Source organism: Pseudophryne corroboree, chromosome 4 (genome assembly GCF_028390025.1).
Source record: "Pseudophryne corroboree isolate aPseCor3 chromosome 4, aPseCor3.hap2, whole genome shotgun sequence".
Classification (NCBI taxonomy): domain Eukaryota; kingdom Metazoa; phylum Chordata; class Amphibia; order Anura; family Myobatrachidae; genus Pseudophryne; species Pseudophryne corroboree.
This window is the reverse complement of record NC_086447.1, coordinates 65,130,699-65,148,434: the sequence shown is the minus strand read 5'-3', so window position 1 is coordinate 65,148,434 and position 17,736 is coordinate 65,130,699.

Genomic DNA, 17,736 nt, shown 5'->3' with positions numbered 1-17,736 from the left:
TTGTGGGTCCCCCTGGAGTAACGACAGTACTATGCCCACCCGCTGGGATTCTGTACCTGTACCTGTACCTCTCCCAAAAGTTACAAAAAAATCTTTTTGGTTACCTGAAAAGCGGTCCAGGAGGTTCATCTTAGGTTCAGGGGTCACACTCGGGGAAGCTCGTAAGAGTTCCTTCTTGAGACCTCACCCGAAGGGTAAGGTCCTCCACCATCTGAGTTAGATTCTGAATCTGACTAGCCAATACCTGGCTGGGATTCTGTCCTTGCACTGATGGATTCATGAGGACAGAATTTCAAGGCCACCCTGATTGTTAGTTTTTTTGGGCCGGTGATAATGTTACGTTCACTGTACTTGGTACTCAAGAGGCAGGGTGGATAAGCTCCAAGTACAGGAATGGGATGCTGCAGTTAGAACTGAGTTTATCAGCAACCCCTATGGAAACCCTGACTCTGTTGTCTCCCCCGTAGTCGGTCTACACCTGTGAGACTATGTTTTCTTGAGGCAGCCGCATTTGAAGGGTGGATTAAGTCTGCCCAACTCTGATGCCCCCCGGTCTTAGTTGGAGACTAGGCGTAAACCGAGATGGGGAGAGAACAAGGGGAACCTCTAACTTAACAGAAACACAGAGATAGGGGAAACTACTGAACACTACAGCAAATGTATGTGCGGCGCGGCCACCAAGACAAACTAACAAAAGCGACGCTGTCCAGACGCCAAACACGACACCATTGTACTTCGGCGAGGACAGCGATGGCGGAAACCTCAGCAGAAGACGCCAAAGCAAAATAGAGATAATAATACGGCCAAGGTCGTAAGGTGCGGCAAAGCCGCTACTCACAACACCGGTAAAAGTGCACGCAGGTGAACAGGAACCCCAAGGCCGCAGACACTGGCACACAGGACAGGAAAGCTGGACAGATTCCAATGAACAGGCTCCGGACACCAGGACTCAGGACTACTGGATCACAGAATAACAGGCTTACAGTAAAGAGACACTCCAGGGCAGGAAGCAGCTCCACAAGAAGCTATCACTGGCGAGGTTGCCTTGGTCTTATTTCCTTAAAAAGCCTGACAGACCAATCAGGCAGCCCAGCCCCCGGGTCTTGATTGCGCCACCTACTTCTGGGTGTGCGGCGCACAGCATCCCGGACGCTTACCAACCGCCAGGACCGCTGTGCAGTGCAGCCGCCTAGCATCCCTGGTTGCCATGCAACCAGCCGGGGAATGGCTGGGAGCCGGTGCGTCCCACTGCTGACGGTTCCTTTTTTGAGCTTCAATTGCTTATAAAGTCTGAGCATCTTGCCGATTTTCTGGACTCGTTGGAAGAATCAAATCTGTATCATCTCGCATGCTTGCGAAGTGTCTGTGACTGTTGGCGAATCTGTGTACTTCCAGTTAACCACCTGTACACATTGTGGGTCTCATAGTCCTGGATTACCTTTGCCAATTTCTCTTTCTTATATTTAAGGATATTCCTCCTATATGCTTCAATTTGGCTCCTCACTTTCCCATACCAATCATATGATTTATCCTGGGTTGAAAGGGGATTTGGTCATGCATTCAAATTCTTTGATGGCATCCCTGGTCTTATTTAGCTACTCTGTACATTCCACAATAACAAGTAATATTAAGTCTAGTGAACACTTATTGAGGATCGCCACCCATCTCTTACAAAACTGCGTATTATGCCTGCCAATAGTCTGTATATTGGCCCTCATTCCTAGTTGATCGCTAAGTTTTTCATTCGCACCACATATTCGCAAAGTTGCGATAATGTTGTAAAATAGCGATCATCCGCCCCCAACGTATTTTTGCTATTTCGTACGCAGTATTGCACAAGGTAGGCGTATGCCATATTCCAACGCAGTTATGCGAATCCAACGCATACACACAAACCTCATCGCAAAAATACGATATCATCGTAGATTTACGCATTCCTCTTAAATATGCTAAGTTTTTTGCAAACAAACGCACAGCAATGGCTTTTTAAACCTAATTTAGATGACACCTTGCAATTCTAACTCAGCAAGCGTCCCTCAATTATAAAACCAATTAGTGGAATAATTGATTGTGTGCATGACCAATTAAGTCTGCAAAGAATACCTCAAGAACACTTTGCAGGCATAATTGGACATTACCATGTTTGTTTTGGAAGAAGTGCAAGAGATGTGTAAACTGTGCCTGACATAAATGTAAATAGCTTAATTTGGTGTGGATGTTTAGTGTGTGAATGTATGTGTTTACATGTTTGTTTAAAAAAGAAGCTACTAACTAACCTAATTTGTATGTAATAAATAAGACTAATACTCGTGGTTAATATATTTTTTTTTGTTTTGTTAACCAATTTCTTCTTTGCAATATGCTTTAATTTTTGGACAATAAAAACATCACAAGCGCATAACGGAACAAAATGTTTTCTTTTATTTGTTAAACAAATGTTTTAGTAAAAAATTTTTTTACTTATTTTTTATCATTGTTAAAACAAAAATATTTTTTTTTGTTTAAAGTAATTCTGTCAAATTTTGTAGTTCGGCCAACATGGCCTCCAAATTAGCCTTCATTCTGGCAACGATGGCTACCAGGCTTGTGGGATCTCCAATGGCAACATCTGAAATTCAGAATAAAAATTATATTTAAAACATAACTCACATTAGCTATTACATCACAATTCCACAAAGCACACTTTCATATAAAATGATATACATCATGGATGTTTAAATGACAAAACAGTAGCATACCAACACAAAAGCATACTCAGCAATGTTTGTCATTCGAAAATTACAATGTGTAAAAGTCTAACACACCATGATGTACATTTCCCAAGATGGGAGTTATATTTAAGATGGGATGTTGCCCATAGCAACCAATCACTTTAAACTTATCTTCTAGAAGGTGGAAAAGAACAAAAAACTTGTTTTAGTTTGTTTGCTATGGTAAACATCCAATCTTGAATCACACCCCAAAATTAGTACATGTAACCCCATACTGGTCTTCATTCACATCTGTAATGAAGCAGACTTGTTTTTTGTGCTGTTTTGTCCGGAATCATCACACTGCATATCAACATCTTCAGAAGGACAACATACCCTAGCATGCCCACACTCCCTGAAAGCCTGCCTTTTTAAAAAAAAAAAACAAGGTCCAACAGGTTTTGAAAAAGTAAATAAGTATTTTGTGAGTGTAACTTTCACAACACAAATCATTGTGTCGTTAGGCTGGCTAACAAAGTGACTCCTGCAACTTTTGTAATAAAATATTGCAAGACCCAAGCTCAATTGTAAAAGTCAAAACACACAAAAAATAACACTCTGGTCTAAATGTGTGGCATATAATGTTTCACATACAAACCTTGTTGTGCGGGCAAACCTGTCCACATAGTGATTAGCAACCAGATGTAGACACTGTACATATAATGTCCCGCACACAAATGTGAATGCATCATCCATACCATGATGAAGAAGACAAGCATTTAACCTAGACAAAAGATTGGCCACAGTACAACACTGCATTTATTTGAATGGTTTTTTTTTTTTTAAATAATTAAAAAAAAAAAGGAATGTGTGCCAACTTACTCTCCTCGGCCACTTGGACACCTCCCTCTAGTGGCTCCGGGGCCTCTGCTGCCCATTCTGTCAGCGATGTTTGCTAGCTGGGGGATGGAGGCTGGATGGGGGATGGGTGGTGGCTGGGGGATGGATGGGTGAGGTTGGCTGGATGGGGGATGGGTGCTGGATGGGGGGAGAAGGCAGGATGGGGGAAGGAGGGTCCAATTGGGTGAGAGGATGGAAGGGGGAGGTACTTTCAGAGGGTGTTTGGGAATGATAGGGTGAGGGTGGTGGTGTTTTTTTTTGGGACACAGAGGGGGAGGGGGGCAGAGAGGGGAATTTGGTAAGAGAGTGGGATTGGTCTGGAGAGGGGGTGTGGGCTGGAGAGGGGGATTGGGAAATAGTGTGGGCTTGGGCTGGAGAGGGTTTTTTTGGAAATGATGCAGAGGTGGCTGGAGAGGGTGAGGTGGCAGGAGAGGGGGATTGGGCAGGAGAGGGGGAGGTGGCAGGAGAGGGGGAGGTGGCAGGAGAGGGGGATTGGGCAGGAGAGGGGGTGTGGGCAGGAGAGGGGGTGTGGGCAGGAGAGGGGGATTAGGCAGGAGAGGGGGAGGTGGCTCGAGAGGGTGAGGTGGCAGGAGAGGGGGATTGGGCCAGAGAGGGGGAGGGTGATCGGGAAGGGGATGGGGAATGTTGCTGGTGTGTCCTCCCTGCACCAGCACCTTGCCGTTGTGCTCGCCCTATAATGACATGTTATTTTTTTGTTAAAAGCCAAAAAAAACCCACAGAATATTCCTATTACTCTGTTCTGTACCATGTTAAAGAAACAGGGTTAACATGACTAAGTTAGTCAAATATATTTCATGGTGATGTTGCCCTTATCAAACAAACAGAATCAAAATAAAGTATATTAAATACCGTCTATCCATTTTAAAATATATTCTCATTTTTTAATCTAAACAACATCCCCAGTGTAAAAATTTAACCACAATTTTAAATGATTTAAAAATCAATGATCCGGTATTAGTTTAAACTTTTCTGCCTGTGTATTAATTATGGCCAACAACATACAGTCAGTACCATACCTCCCAACATGAGTCTCGCCAGGAGGGACAGAATGTTCTGCTCCGTCACTTCACTCTTAATGTATGATTGCCATCATTTGTGCAGAGAAATATTGAGATTAACAGTTAAGTTACAAATACCTAAGCAGAGTTTTTGGTTCCTCTTGCAAAAGGTCATATTGGGAGTTAGGCATCACTGCATAACCTACCTACACACACTCATGCAAATTTTCTCTGTGCAAATTTAAGCTACCACACTTAACGATAGTATGCAAAGGTTATGCGTTAATTCTGTCTGCACAAAATGTTACTTACTGCGGACACGTAGGGTCCGGATCTGTTGGCGGAACTCCGCCAGGAGGTCTGGCGTGCGCCTCCGCAGGTCGCTCCAGCGCCTCTCAAGCTGGATAATACTCCTGCGACTGCGGAGGCGCCTCCGTAGTAGGCGGCGGACCTCCGCGTAGGCCTCGCGTTTTACCCTATTTGGGATAAAACGCCCAACGTGGCCTACGCGTCGGTCCATTACCGTCACCAGCACGCGGAGTTCCCGCCGTGTGAACGGGGCAGCACGCATCATGGCAATGGCGTTTTCCTTGTTTGGGCATATATTTATAGTGTGTGTTGGCATGTGATTGGTGTAAATTCTATGCTGTCATTGAAATAAACTTTATTGATGTTTGCAATGCTGTGAAGAGCAGAGTCATTATTTCGCTAGAGCGGAAATACGCAGTCGCGGAAGAGCCAGAAAATAAAAAAAATGACACAACCCCTAATACAAACACACTTTGTATAAAATTAACAAAAAACACAGTGTACTCACCACATTTGTTGTGAATAATCAGCTGCACAGTCACAAAATGTTCAACATTTTGAAACATATGTTGTATTTTTTTTTCCAAAGAAAACATGATTTTTAAACCAAAAAAACAAAAACAAAAATTAGCAACGACACATTATTATATTCCCACAAAAAACATTGTAAGCTTAACATTTTATAATTTAAAAAAAACACAAACAGAATAATATATTCAAACACACCCTAACAATTACACAATGACCTTACAAGAACAAACTAAATGACATGTGGTCAAAATGACCATAAGCATACAGTGTTTTTTCGACATTTACTAAAGGATAACAAAATACACTATACCTGAAATATTCTTGGACAATGCTTGCCCTTACTTGGCTGCCCCTCCGGGAAACACTCCCACCACCAAATCTCCGCCCAACCCCTGGCTCCTCATCTGGCAATTCCTCAGTTTCAGGAAGCTCAACGCGGCTCCTTACCGCGATGTTATGAAGTATAGCGCACAGGACCACTATTTTACTTGCCATCTCCGGCGAATACATGATATCGCCACCAGTGCGGTGGAGCACACGAAAACGCCCTTTAAGCACACCAATTGTGCGCTCCACCAGCTGTCTAGTGGCAGTAAGCGCGGAGTTAAATGCCGTCTGTGGTCCTGGCCTGGGATTACGGTAAGGAGTCATGAGCCAGGGGGTGCAAGGATATCCACGGTCTCCTGTTTGATTAGAACATTAAATTAGAATGATAATATTATTTCTGTATACAAATTTTATGTTTAACAAAAATTACAATAACTCACCCAATAACCACATGTCTTGTCGTTGACTTGATCTTAATCTCTGCCATATCCCTGATTGTCTAATAACATGTGCGTCATGGGAGCTCCCAGGGAACTTAGCATTCAGGGACAGGATCTGGAGGGATGGCCCACAAACAACCATTACATTCAGAGAGTGAAACAGTTTCCTGTTTCTATAAATTTCTTCATTATGTCTTGGTGGCAGAATAGCTACATGTGTGCCATCCACAACCCCAATAACATGTGGGAAGCGACTACCACCTTCCTCAAATTGCCGCTTCACCACATCTAGGGCACCAGCATCCAAAGGCATAGCAAATTGCTTAACACGCTTTAGGAAAGCCTGGCTGACACGTCGCAGGACCTTACTGAACTGTCCCTGCGACATGCCAACCAGGTCTCCAACCACATGCTGGAATGACCCTGTGGCCACAAAATGTAACACAGCAAGGAATTGTGTCAATGGTGGTATTGCTGTAGGATACCGAATTGAAGACTCCAGATCACTCTCTATTATGGAGAGAGTGTCTAGGACTAGATGTGGTGGCAGCCGGTATCTACGCACAACCACATCATCTGGCATCCCAAAAAGTAGGACACGGGTGCGGAAAATTGGTGGCCTAGCACGCCTCCGTTGCCTTGGTTGATGAGGAGCCGGTTGTGGTTGGGGGTCTGGCGGTTGGGGTGGGAGTGCTGCCGTGGGTTGGGGTGGGAGGGCTTCTGCAGCCACAAACACCGACATCACACACTTAAAAAAAAGATAATAATATTGAGAATAAGACAAATGCAAAAAAAAATTGTACAACCTTAATACAAAAAAAAAAAATCAGGGTGTAAACTTACTGCAGGAGCATACGACGTTTTTTCTGGCTTCAATTCCGGAACAATTTGAAATTGAGACAAAAAAGGTAAAACACAAATTAAAAGTGAGAAACAAACATAGTTGAATCACAAAAATACTCAAATATGACAACCAACCAAACACACATAATAAGAGCATCAAAAATATAACAAACACCTAAGTATAAATTTTGAAAATTATGTTATACATCTAAACTAGATTCTGCTCAAAATTTAGTCCTTTAGTAGCTATTACAGGCAAGAACAGCACTACTTTGCAGAACAATCCAGGAAAAAATAAGTTAATTAGATAAAAATATGGATGACAAACATAATCAAAACACTTTGAACACACACATACTCCACAACACACAGGCCAAGGGGACTTACCTGCTCCTCAAAAACCAACACTAGCTTAGTGTTAGAAGCTGGACAAAAAACCAAACGTAGAATGTATTCCAAAAAAAACAAAGGGATAACTTCTCCCAAATAACACACCTACAAGTGACACAAAATGACACTAAGCCCACATAGAGCCCATTAGCACAAACAAACACAGGCCAAGGGGACTTACCTGCTCCTCAAAAACCAACACTAGCTTAGTGTTAGAAGCTGGACAAAAAACCAAACGTAGAATGTATTCCAAAAAAAACAAAGGGATAACTTCTCCCAAATAACACACCTACAAGAGACACAAAATGACACTAAGCCCACATAGAGCCCATTAGCACAAACAAACACAGGCCAAGGGGACTTACCTGCTCCTCAAAAACCAACACTAGCTTAGTGTTAGAAGCTGGAAAAAAACCAAACGTAGAATGTATTCCAAAAAAAACAAAGGGATAACTTCTCCCAAATAACACACCTACAAGAGACACAAAATGACACTAAGCCCACATAGAGCCCATTAGCACAAACAGACACAAACACAGGCCAAGGGGACTTACCTGCTCCTCAAAAACCAACACTAGCTTAGTGTTAGAAGCTGGACAAAAAACCAAACGTAGAATGTATTCCAAAAAAAACAAAGGGATAACTTATCCCAAATAACACACCTACAAGAGACAAAAAATGTAACTAAGGCCAACATTTTTACATTAGTCCACAAAACAGAAACACTAAAGTACAGGTTATGTCCAAAAAAATAAAAAAAATACAAAGATTGAATAAATTTTATCTAAAAAAAACCCACCTGCATTGCACCAACAAACAGACTTGCATTTAACAACAAGACGATTGCACGAATACTCACAAACGGAACTTCGCAAAAATTATGCAATACTGTGTATATGCTAAAAGCAAAAAAACGGAAAAATGTATGCTTGACAATGCTAAAATTACTCACTCAGAAAAGTTCAATAGCACCTTCACGCACGGGCCACAAACACAAACTCCAAACTCCATTCATCACCAAAACACTCACAGCGTGCAAACCAGGCCCTTAAATAAGCAGTGCAATGATTAGCAAGATTACCATACTGTACACCTGTGTGAATGAACGCGCCGCACGTAGGTATAAATAGGCACACACCTGGGCGTACACACGTCATCTCCAACATGGCTTCTCGTGAGGAATTAGCAGCAGAGATGGACCGCATTATGCAGCAGCAGATGGCATTGGCGAAAAAACGCCTAGAGTGCCAGAGACGGATGATGGAATCCGCCTCTGCGGATTCTGAAGAGGCAGGACCTAGTACTCGGGAAATGTCAGCTTCTGAGCACCAACAATTATGTGGGGATACCCTGCCACACACACATACTGGCCAAACTGAGGGAGAATCATCATTAGCCACACAAGCACAACAGACAGAAGCTGCTAGTGACGAGGAAGATGGCGAGGAGCAACAGGAAGAAATCTCACAGGCTACCTCCAGACGTAAGAAAAGACAGCCAGCATTCACTAAGAGGGAGTTGCGTGTCTTGGTCACGCAGGCCATGTCCAAAATACATAGAGGCCCCAAAAACATGGGTGCTGCTACGAAAGATCGCATCTGGAGGGACATCACACATTCTGTGAATGAAGTTGGCTCTGTCGTCAGAACATCACAGGAAGTTAGACGACGGTAAGTGCATCTTGACAGTCCTTTTTCTGTGCTAAGTTGTCTTAAAAATGTAGTTACATGTGATGTTATGTATAGCAAACAAAAGCAGAACATGTGTCCTATATATTTTAAACCAGAAATAATAAGACTCTACTTTGCCCCTCTTTCCACAAACATATGTAGTTGGGCCGACTTCAAATCCCGCCTGAAGGCAAAGAGGTCTGCGGAGTGGAATGCCTCAAGGGCTACAGGTGGAGGACCATCTGTCGCTGTGGAGTATACAGACTTGGAGGAGATGGCGATGCCCTGTGTCAGTTATGAGGAGGCCCAAGGGGTGTCTAATATGGACACGGACCTGCCTGAGATCCTGACGGAACATGACTTGCCAGGTAAGTTTACACATGTATTTGTGTGCAATTTAAACTGTATTTATAAAATTTAAACTAATTATTTATTGTACTCTTTTCCCACACATTCTTCTATTTGCTTGCCACAAAACACAGCACAGGGGGGTGATCAGTTTGAGTCACAGGAGGGTTATGTGGCTGAGGCTGAGGTGGAGGGACCTGTGTGGGCCCACAAATCCCACCTCTGCAGGTTCCTACTGGCCCCCCCACCCAACCCTCTGCTATCCCGGAGATCCTGCTTGAAATCGCTAGGTATGGTGAGAGCCTAAATGCGTTTCAAGACAGGGTCATCCAGGAGGTAAGCCAGATAGCTGTCCGGCTCAGTGAGCACCGAACCAGTGTGGAGCAAGGTGTTGCTCAACTCTGCCAAGGTCTGGCAGAGATCAGGCAGGGCCAAGAACAACTTGCCTCCTCATTCCAAAGCCTTGCAACTAACATCTTGCAAGGGCTCCAGGCCATCGCTGTCTCCCTTGCCCACAGTGGCAGAGAGCCACCCACATCGGCTCCCTCCCCTGCCCCTGCCCAGGAAGAACAGCCCACTCGGCAGGCCCAACGAAGGTCGCTCCGCAGACCAAGCCAAGAAGAACAGCCTCAGGCGGGGAGAAAAAAAAGAAAGTGATGTCTCTCCAGATGGGCAGCACCCATGTTTTTCATGTTGCCTCTATGTTATTTTGGAGTTGGCTTGTGTGGCCAGAATGGATAACTCCCTCTTAGTGAAATGTATTATTTATGTTTGGAGGTATTGTAGCCTGTGAGGTTTTTTGCAGAAACACCAGAGCCATCTTCCTCTTACTAGTGTGCTATGTATTGTTGTGTTTGTGTGGTGGATCCTAATTCTTTCTCAGTTGGGTCCAAATTTTTGTGTGGCAGGGTGTGTAATATGTTTTATTTTTACTTCAAATTATCATTTTGTCAGAAGCTGAATTTTGCCGAGTACTGAGTTCTGCTAGATCATTTGTGTCAGTGCCATATGCTTGCTGCTTGGTCCATCTCTGCCTGTGAGACTCACGTGTAGCCATGTTGTTTTGATGTTGTGAAATATTACTACAGTAATAAAAAAAAAAAAAATATTGTGCAGTTTATTCAAGGTAATGCATTAGGTAAATCTTAGTTCCAGGAAGATTAGGTCAGCATATAGACACTTGTGGAACAATCGGCAATTTTTACAAACAATTACATCATCAAAAAACTACAGGTATGCCTTGCACCACACTTTAATGTCCATATTAAGTAAACTGACACAACACTTTTTTGATTTATCTATGGTCAACAGGACAGCATTTAAAACATTGTCAGATATTATAAACAAATATTAATCTTACATTTCTGGCCAAATTAAAGTGTATGCTGCATTATGTGGGTGTCGGTTTCTTTTTAAAAAATGTTGCAGCTTTAAATTGAAATTTTGTTTAATTTCACTTGTTTGTATTTGGTAGTCTTACACACATTAAAACAATTTTAAAAAATGTTTACACACCAACTTGAACACAAATAACAACCTTATTTGTCAGTGTGTGAAATTTATATGTGAGTAGAATAAACATGTAATGTGGGTTCAGACAATTGCTGTTTGCTAACTTTCATCTGCGCAGTATTTAACAAGTAATTGGCCAACAGATGAATGTGCTCTCCATTTAACTGCTAATTACTGCATACACACTTGTAACAGTACTTCGCAAATGTAGAGTAACTGCAGACCTACTCGGCTGCTGCGTGAAGGTTGCTACGGTTTCCTATGTTAGTTTTAACAGCGACAATGTTTAATTGCGAAAAACACGCCCATTGCGAGTTGCATACTCCCACACTGTACGCCCACTTTCACGCCCATGTCGGAGCATTGCGAAGTCTCGCCTCCGCCACTCCTCGTTTTCGTTTGCGAGTTACGTGTGGTTTTTTTTTTTGTATTTTTGCACCATTGTCGTACTGGTGTGTTCGCGCATACGTACCGGAGCATTGCGAAGTCTCGCCTCCGCCACTCCTCGTTTTCGTTTGCGAGTTACGTGTGGTTTTTTTTTTTTGTATTTTTGCACCATTGTCGTACTGGTGTGTTCGCGCATGCGTATTCACGCTTTTGCGCATGCGCAGATACTTAGTTTTTGCACATTTGCGATGCGATGAATCTCTGCGATCAACTCGGAATGAGGGCCCTTGTTACATATAAAACCTCGATATCTTCTTTTCAGTATAATATTCAGACAAAGTTGCTCCATGTCAGAAATAATCTTTCCATAGAATAGCTGCTGCTTCAGCATCAGAAAAACTAAATTCATCACCCACATCCAAGTTAATACGATAAATGGCTTCATCAATAGCCTGTTGTGTGTCCTCTCTGGACATTTCCACACTGATGTCACAAATGGGTCATGCTAAACATTTTAAAACAATCTGATGATTGGTGTCCAAAAAAGTATTCAAGGTGCCCAACTGGCTCTCTCTATACATCCACTCTATACTGGCGCCATCTCCCTCCATATGTGATTACTCACAGACTATGCGTGCTCCAAACAAACCATGGATATTGGCGGCACTTGGGAAGAAAAATGACTACACACTATGTGGATATAGTCAACGTTTCAATGCACAGCATTTCCATCAGGGCAGTGCAACGTTAAAATGCACTCAAAGTGGTCAAAGTGTGTATCACATGATCTGTAGTACATGTCACTTGGTGGCGAATGCAGATTTTTCGACCAGTGTGTGGATAACAAATTGATTCCCCCATCGACATACTCCTGCAAGTAGTGCAGTTAATGCAACAAAAGCACACATTATTTCTCATACGTCCTAGAGGATGCTGGGGATTCCAAAAGGACCATGGGGTATAGACGGATCCGTAGGAGCTTGGGCACACTATAAAGACTTAAACTGGGTGTGAACTGGCTCCTCCCTCTATGCCCCTCCTCCAGACCTCAGTTAGACTTTGTGCCCAGGAGTGATGGGTCACACACTAGGGGAGCTCTACTGAGTTTCTCTGAAAGACTTTTGTTAGGTTTTTTATTTTCAGGGAGACCTGCTGGCTACAGGCTCCCTGCAGCGTGGGAGTGAGGGGGGAGAAGCAGGACCTATTTCTGTGAGTTTCAAGGCTCTGCTTCTCGGCTACTGCACACCATTAGCTGCAGAGGGTTTGATCACTTGGTGCGCCTAGCTGCTTGTTCCCGGAGCCACGCCGTCACCCCCTCACAGAAGCCAGAAGAAAGAAGCCGGGTGAGTATTGGAAGAAAAGAAGACTTCAGACGGCAGAAGACTTCAGTAACGGAGGTAACAGTTTGTGCTACACTCCATGCTCCCACACACCAACGCACTCTCAGGGTGCAGGGCGCTGGGGGGGAGCGCCCTGGGCAGCAGTTACTGGGTTTTCTTAAGGGGTCTGGCAAAAAGTGGATCAGTGCCTGGGCACTGTAGTTCCTATCCCCCGTCAGCATATACCCCCCCCCTTCCCCCTCCCTCAGCTTCACCGAGGCTGATATTGTATATTCTTTATTTATATTTTATTTTACAAGGGGTACTGTAGGGGCTACGGGTCCAGGTCCCCAGGCAGCATTGGGACGCATTGCGCGCCATTTTCATGCCGCCGCCGCCTCTGCAGGGCGCTGGGGAGGGGAGCGCCCTGAGTAGCTTATCTTAAACTAAAATCGTCCGGCGGGACCGAGGCGCTGTGCCCCGGACCCCGCCAGCAGGTTCACGCGCACTAAGCGCCAGCCTCCTCCGCCGCCGGCTCCGAAGGTGCAGGGCGACGAGATGAAAGGGAGCGTCCTGGCTACAGCGGTTCGCGGGAGGAGGCTGGCGGGGACCCCGCCAGCGCCGTATAGCGCAACTAACACAGGTAAGCTGGCGGGGCCGGGGCTCCGTGTCTCGGTCCCCGCCAGCATGTTGGAGCGCGCTGTGCGCCTTCTTTTCCTCGCCACCGGCCACATGGGTGCGGGGCGCTGGGGGGGAGCGCTCTGGGCGGCCTTTATTGTATCTTCACCCCGCCGCGGGCATAGCGGCGTGAGCGTTCCGCTCCATCGCTCCCGCACACACCAACGTTTCAGTGGGTGCGGGGCGCGGGGGGGCGCCCTTGGCTGCGTTTTTTGATATTTAAATATACACAGGGCATTCATCCCTGTATAGAAGCCCTAGCACATTTTCAGTGATATGTGGGGGGGCTTAAGCGCGCCGGGGGGCGGAGCTTAGCCCTACACACGAGTAGGCGACATTTTTCATCAGTCCCCGCCAAAATCTACTGAAGGAGGGGGGACACAGTGTTAATGCTAGATGGGGTTAATTTAGCATTATGTTAATCAAGGGGCGCATAATCCTTTTTTATGTACCCACTATTGGTTAGTCGACATGTGTCGACGGTGTGAAGATTTTGTCAAAAGCTCTTGTGGGGATAACTGTCGGTTTCACCGACCCTTGCCGTGCTTGTTTCCAACAACTAAGAATTAGCAGGTTGGTTTTTGTGTGCTTAAAAATAAGTAAACACGCTAGGGGAGGCATGGCGGTTGGTAGATGCCCTGTCAGCATCACTGGTAATTCCTGTGTAAAAGAATTAACAGGCTGTTGTTGCCTTGTACCTGTATGGATATATATATTTATTTAAAATATATATATATAAGTAGGGGGAGTCTTATTGCAGTTGTAGATGTATGCTTCCCTCAGACTCCTTGGGGTTGCAAGACTATTATTATTATTATTTTTCCCTGCTTACTTTTCCGTGCTGTCGGCCGTAAAGTTCCTGGTAGATCCACATCGGGGGCATGTCAGTACACATTCCTAACACATTACTGTCACTAGGGACCTGATGGGTCGGGACAATCCAGTTGCGTATAGGTTATATCTATATGTGTATATATGTAGATATGGGTTATATATGCATGATTAGGATATTTGTGTTCTATTGTGTATGACATTATGTATATCCATGAATGCTGAAATAATGGTATTCTTCTCATGTGCTGGTCGCTCTGTTGATTAAGCTCTAGATTGACCGGGACGAGTTGGTTTCGATCCTCTCAAGGAGTCCGAAAATTAGTCTCTTCACATTGCGGAGAGAAAATTATGACAATCAACTCCTGGTTGACGCAGAGCCCGGTCGCAAAGGATCATACACAGGCAGCTAAGTAAAATTTTATTTATATATATTTTGACCTTATTTGCAATATATGCACTTGAGGGAGTGTGGTAGTCGGGTAGGCATCCGACAGAATTGTGCTACCCAGAGTGGGTAGGCTTGCCTATGTTTATTTTCTTATAACATTACAGCAGGCGGCCACGTGACAGCAGGGGGTGTGACCGGAAAAATGCGGAGGAGGTCTCCGGGAGATGCTGGTGGGAGGTATACAGCGGTTTGGTGTGGCCTCTCTTCAGTCAATCTCGGAGGTATCCGCTGGTAAGTCTAAATTCGTGAGTTACCCTCCTTCGCAACGGTTGGTGACACATTCCTTTGTGGGATGCAGTCGTTTAACAGGTTTGATACTGTTCTTTTTTTCCTTTTCTGTGTAGACAGTGGAAGGGGAAAAGGGTAAGTGTTCTGCAGCCTTGTTAGGTTCGCAGGAGTGGATGTAGTTTCTGTTTCCATTACGTACACCACTTGTCGCTGAGTCTATCTGGCGGGTCCCCACTCCGGTGACCACGTGTCTACTAATTTTCAGTTAGTCCAGGAATGGAATTGGACCTGTGAGTTATTTATAGAATCCAAGGGGAACATTCTGAGTTACGGTTGTTTCCCCTTACTGGTTTTTCTAATAGATTTTGCCTCTCCCCTATGGAAGGGGAGGTAACACGCGACGCGTTACAGAGGTACATCACGTTCAGGACATTGCCTGGTGGTCCCTGTAAAAAGGGTGCATATCATTGTTTATCTCTGGCGGTTCTTTGGCGCAGGAATTGGCCTGTTGTTCCCAACGACGCAGATGTCAGAAGTGGATTTCAGAGTAGATACTGACTGGGTAAGGTTCGGTGTTTTTAATGTGGAAAGAGATCTGAGGATCCAGAATTGGATCGGCTTTGAGGGGACACCTCATCAATAGGTTCCTTTCATAAGACAGATAGATGTGGCATAAGAGACCTTTTTTCGGAGAGCAGGTCTAATACCAGAGTGGTTTTCATGGGACCAGTTGGAAAATATGGTCCGGGTCTCACCTGCGCATATACCGGAATATAATCAAAAAGGCCAGGACATCACTCTTGTGGTGTCTGCTCAGTTCTTTACTTCTGGAGGAATGAAGGTTAGGGATCCACGTTTAGATCCTGGTGTCCGTGCATATAGATCTACGAAGCTGGGGACCAGTCCTTGGCAAGGGATGTATTTCCAGAGGATGAGGTCAAGTTGGGATACTTGTCTGCTGTAAGCTTTCTTGAATTAAGAGCTATTTAAGACAAACGTAGTCTTCGTGTTCTGCCCATGTTGATTCTGCCAGAAGACTTGTCAGCAATGGCGTAAGTAAGCCGCTAGAGCGGAACTAGGAAGAAGCGGAAAGGGCAGAAGATGCACAGTTTGCAGTTATGGGGGAAGTCTGGTAAACGCTATGTTAGCTGTCTTCGTTCCGGAAGTAAACGACGAGGAAATGGATTTCCTTTGCGGACAATATATCCAGCCGGGGAAAATACTGTCATCATCGATAAGTTTTCCCAGACGTCACGTCTTTGTGGAGTGTCGCAGTTGGACGTGTTGGCATCTCGCCTCAACGAGAGGCCTCGAGGAGATTGTTCCAGGTTAAGGGACACTCAGGATATAGCAGCGGACATCCTCATGACACCGTGGGTGTTTTTAGTCGGTCTAGGTGGCCTCTCCGTTTTCATCTTTCTGACAGTGGTGAGTGTAAGATGATCAATGGTTCCGATGATCCTCTGAAATCCGGTCTAAGTGGAGAGGGTTAGCTATCCAGTCTTCATAGAAAACTACTGCACTCTTCTTTTACGTGAGGTAATGTTACAACAAGATCGGGGCGTGTATCAGGACTTGCCGTGGCTGCGTCTGGCGGCGGGGCGGTTGAATGTTGTATCCTAAGCTGAATGGGTGCTCCCAGGGGAGTTGTTTCTTCAATTCTTCAGGCTAGGAAAGATCTGACGGCACAGCGTTACCACCGTTGTTGGAGTAATTATGTATCTCTGTGTGTATCCTGGAAGGCTCCTATGGAGGACTTTCAGCCAGGTTGCGCTTATCCATACTTTACAAGTCGAGAAGGCAAGCCTAAGAAGTTTCTTTATGAAACTTCTCTTTTGGAAAGTGGTCAGGCTTTTGACTTTGACGTCCGCAAGGCGGGTGTCGGAAGTGGTGGTTTTGTCTCACAGAGCCTTGTTTGATCTTTCAGGTGGATAGAGAGGATTTGAGTACCAGGTTGGTAACTCTACCACGAGTCGTTTCTGGGTTTCGCAGAAATCGGCCTATGTTGATGCCGGGGGTTGCCTAGGCATTAGCTGGGTAAAATTCCCTTGATCTAGCCAGGGTCTTGAGTATGTAAGTCATCAATTTGGCTCAGTTTGGAGGAACAGGGGCCCTGGTTGCTGGGTATGTTCCAAGCTTACTTCGGGAGACTGAGTTATGCAGTTTGTTACATGCTGAATCTGTGATGAGTTTGACAGGTTCGTTCTACGGCTGCTTTGCCATCAAGGGAGTCGGTGGTGGTTCCTTCTTTTGGGAAGATAGGTTTTCTTGGGTGTATACCCGAGGAGTCTCGGCGGTTCAACTTTGCCGAGCGGATTCCTGGTCGGGGTCAAATGCGTTGCGATGTTCTACAGGTTGATACCCTGATTTTTGGGGACCTTCTATTTGCTCATTCGGTGCTGCAGAGTCGTCCGCACTCTCCCGCCCGTTTTGGAGCTTTGGTATAAACCCCATGGTCCTTTTGGAATCCCCAGCATCCTCTAGGACGTATGAGAAAATAGGATTTTGGTACCTACCGGTAAATCCTTTTCTCTTAGTCCGTAGATGATGCTGGGCGCCCGTCCCAGTGCGTACGGGGTCTGCAGTTATTGATTTTGGTTACACCCTGGTGGTGTGTCTTCGCTGCTTGGCGGTTGCTACCGTTCTTCGTGACATAGCATGCAGGGTCATATTTTTGCTTCTGTGGACACACGGGTTGTGTTACATATTCTCTCAGCATGTGGCTGTGGTTTGTTCATGCCGTTGGCTGGTATTCTACTGAATGCCACGTTCTACGGTGTGTTTGAGGTGTGAGCTGGTATGACACTCACCGTGTTTATAACAATAAATTCTTTCCTCGAAATGTCCATCTCTCCTGGGCACA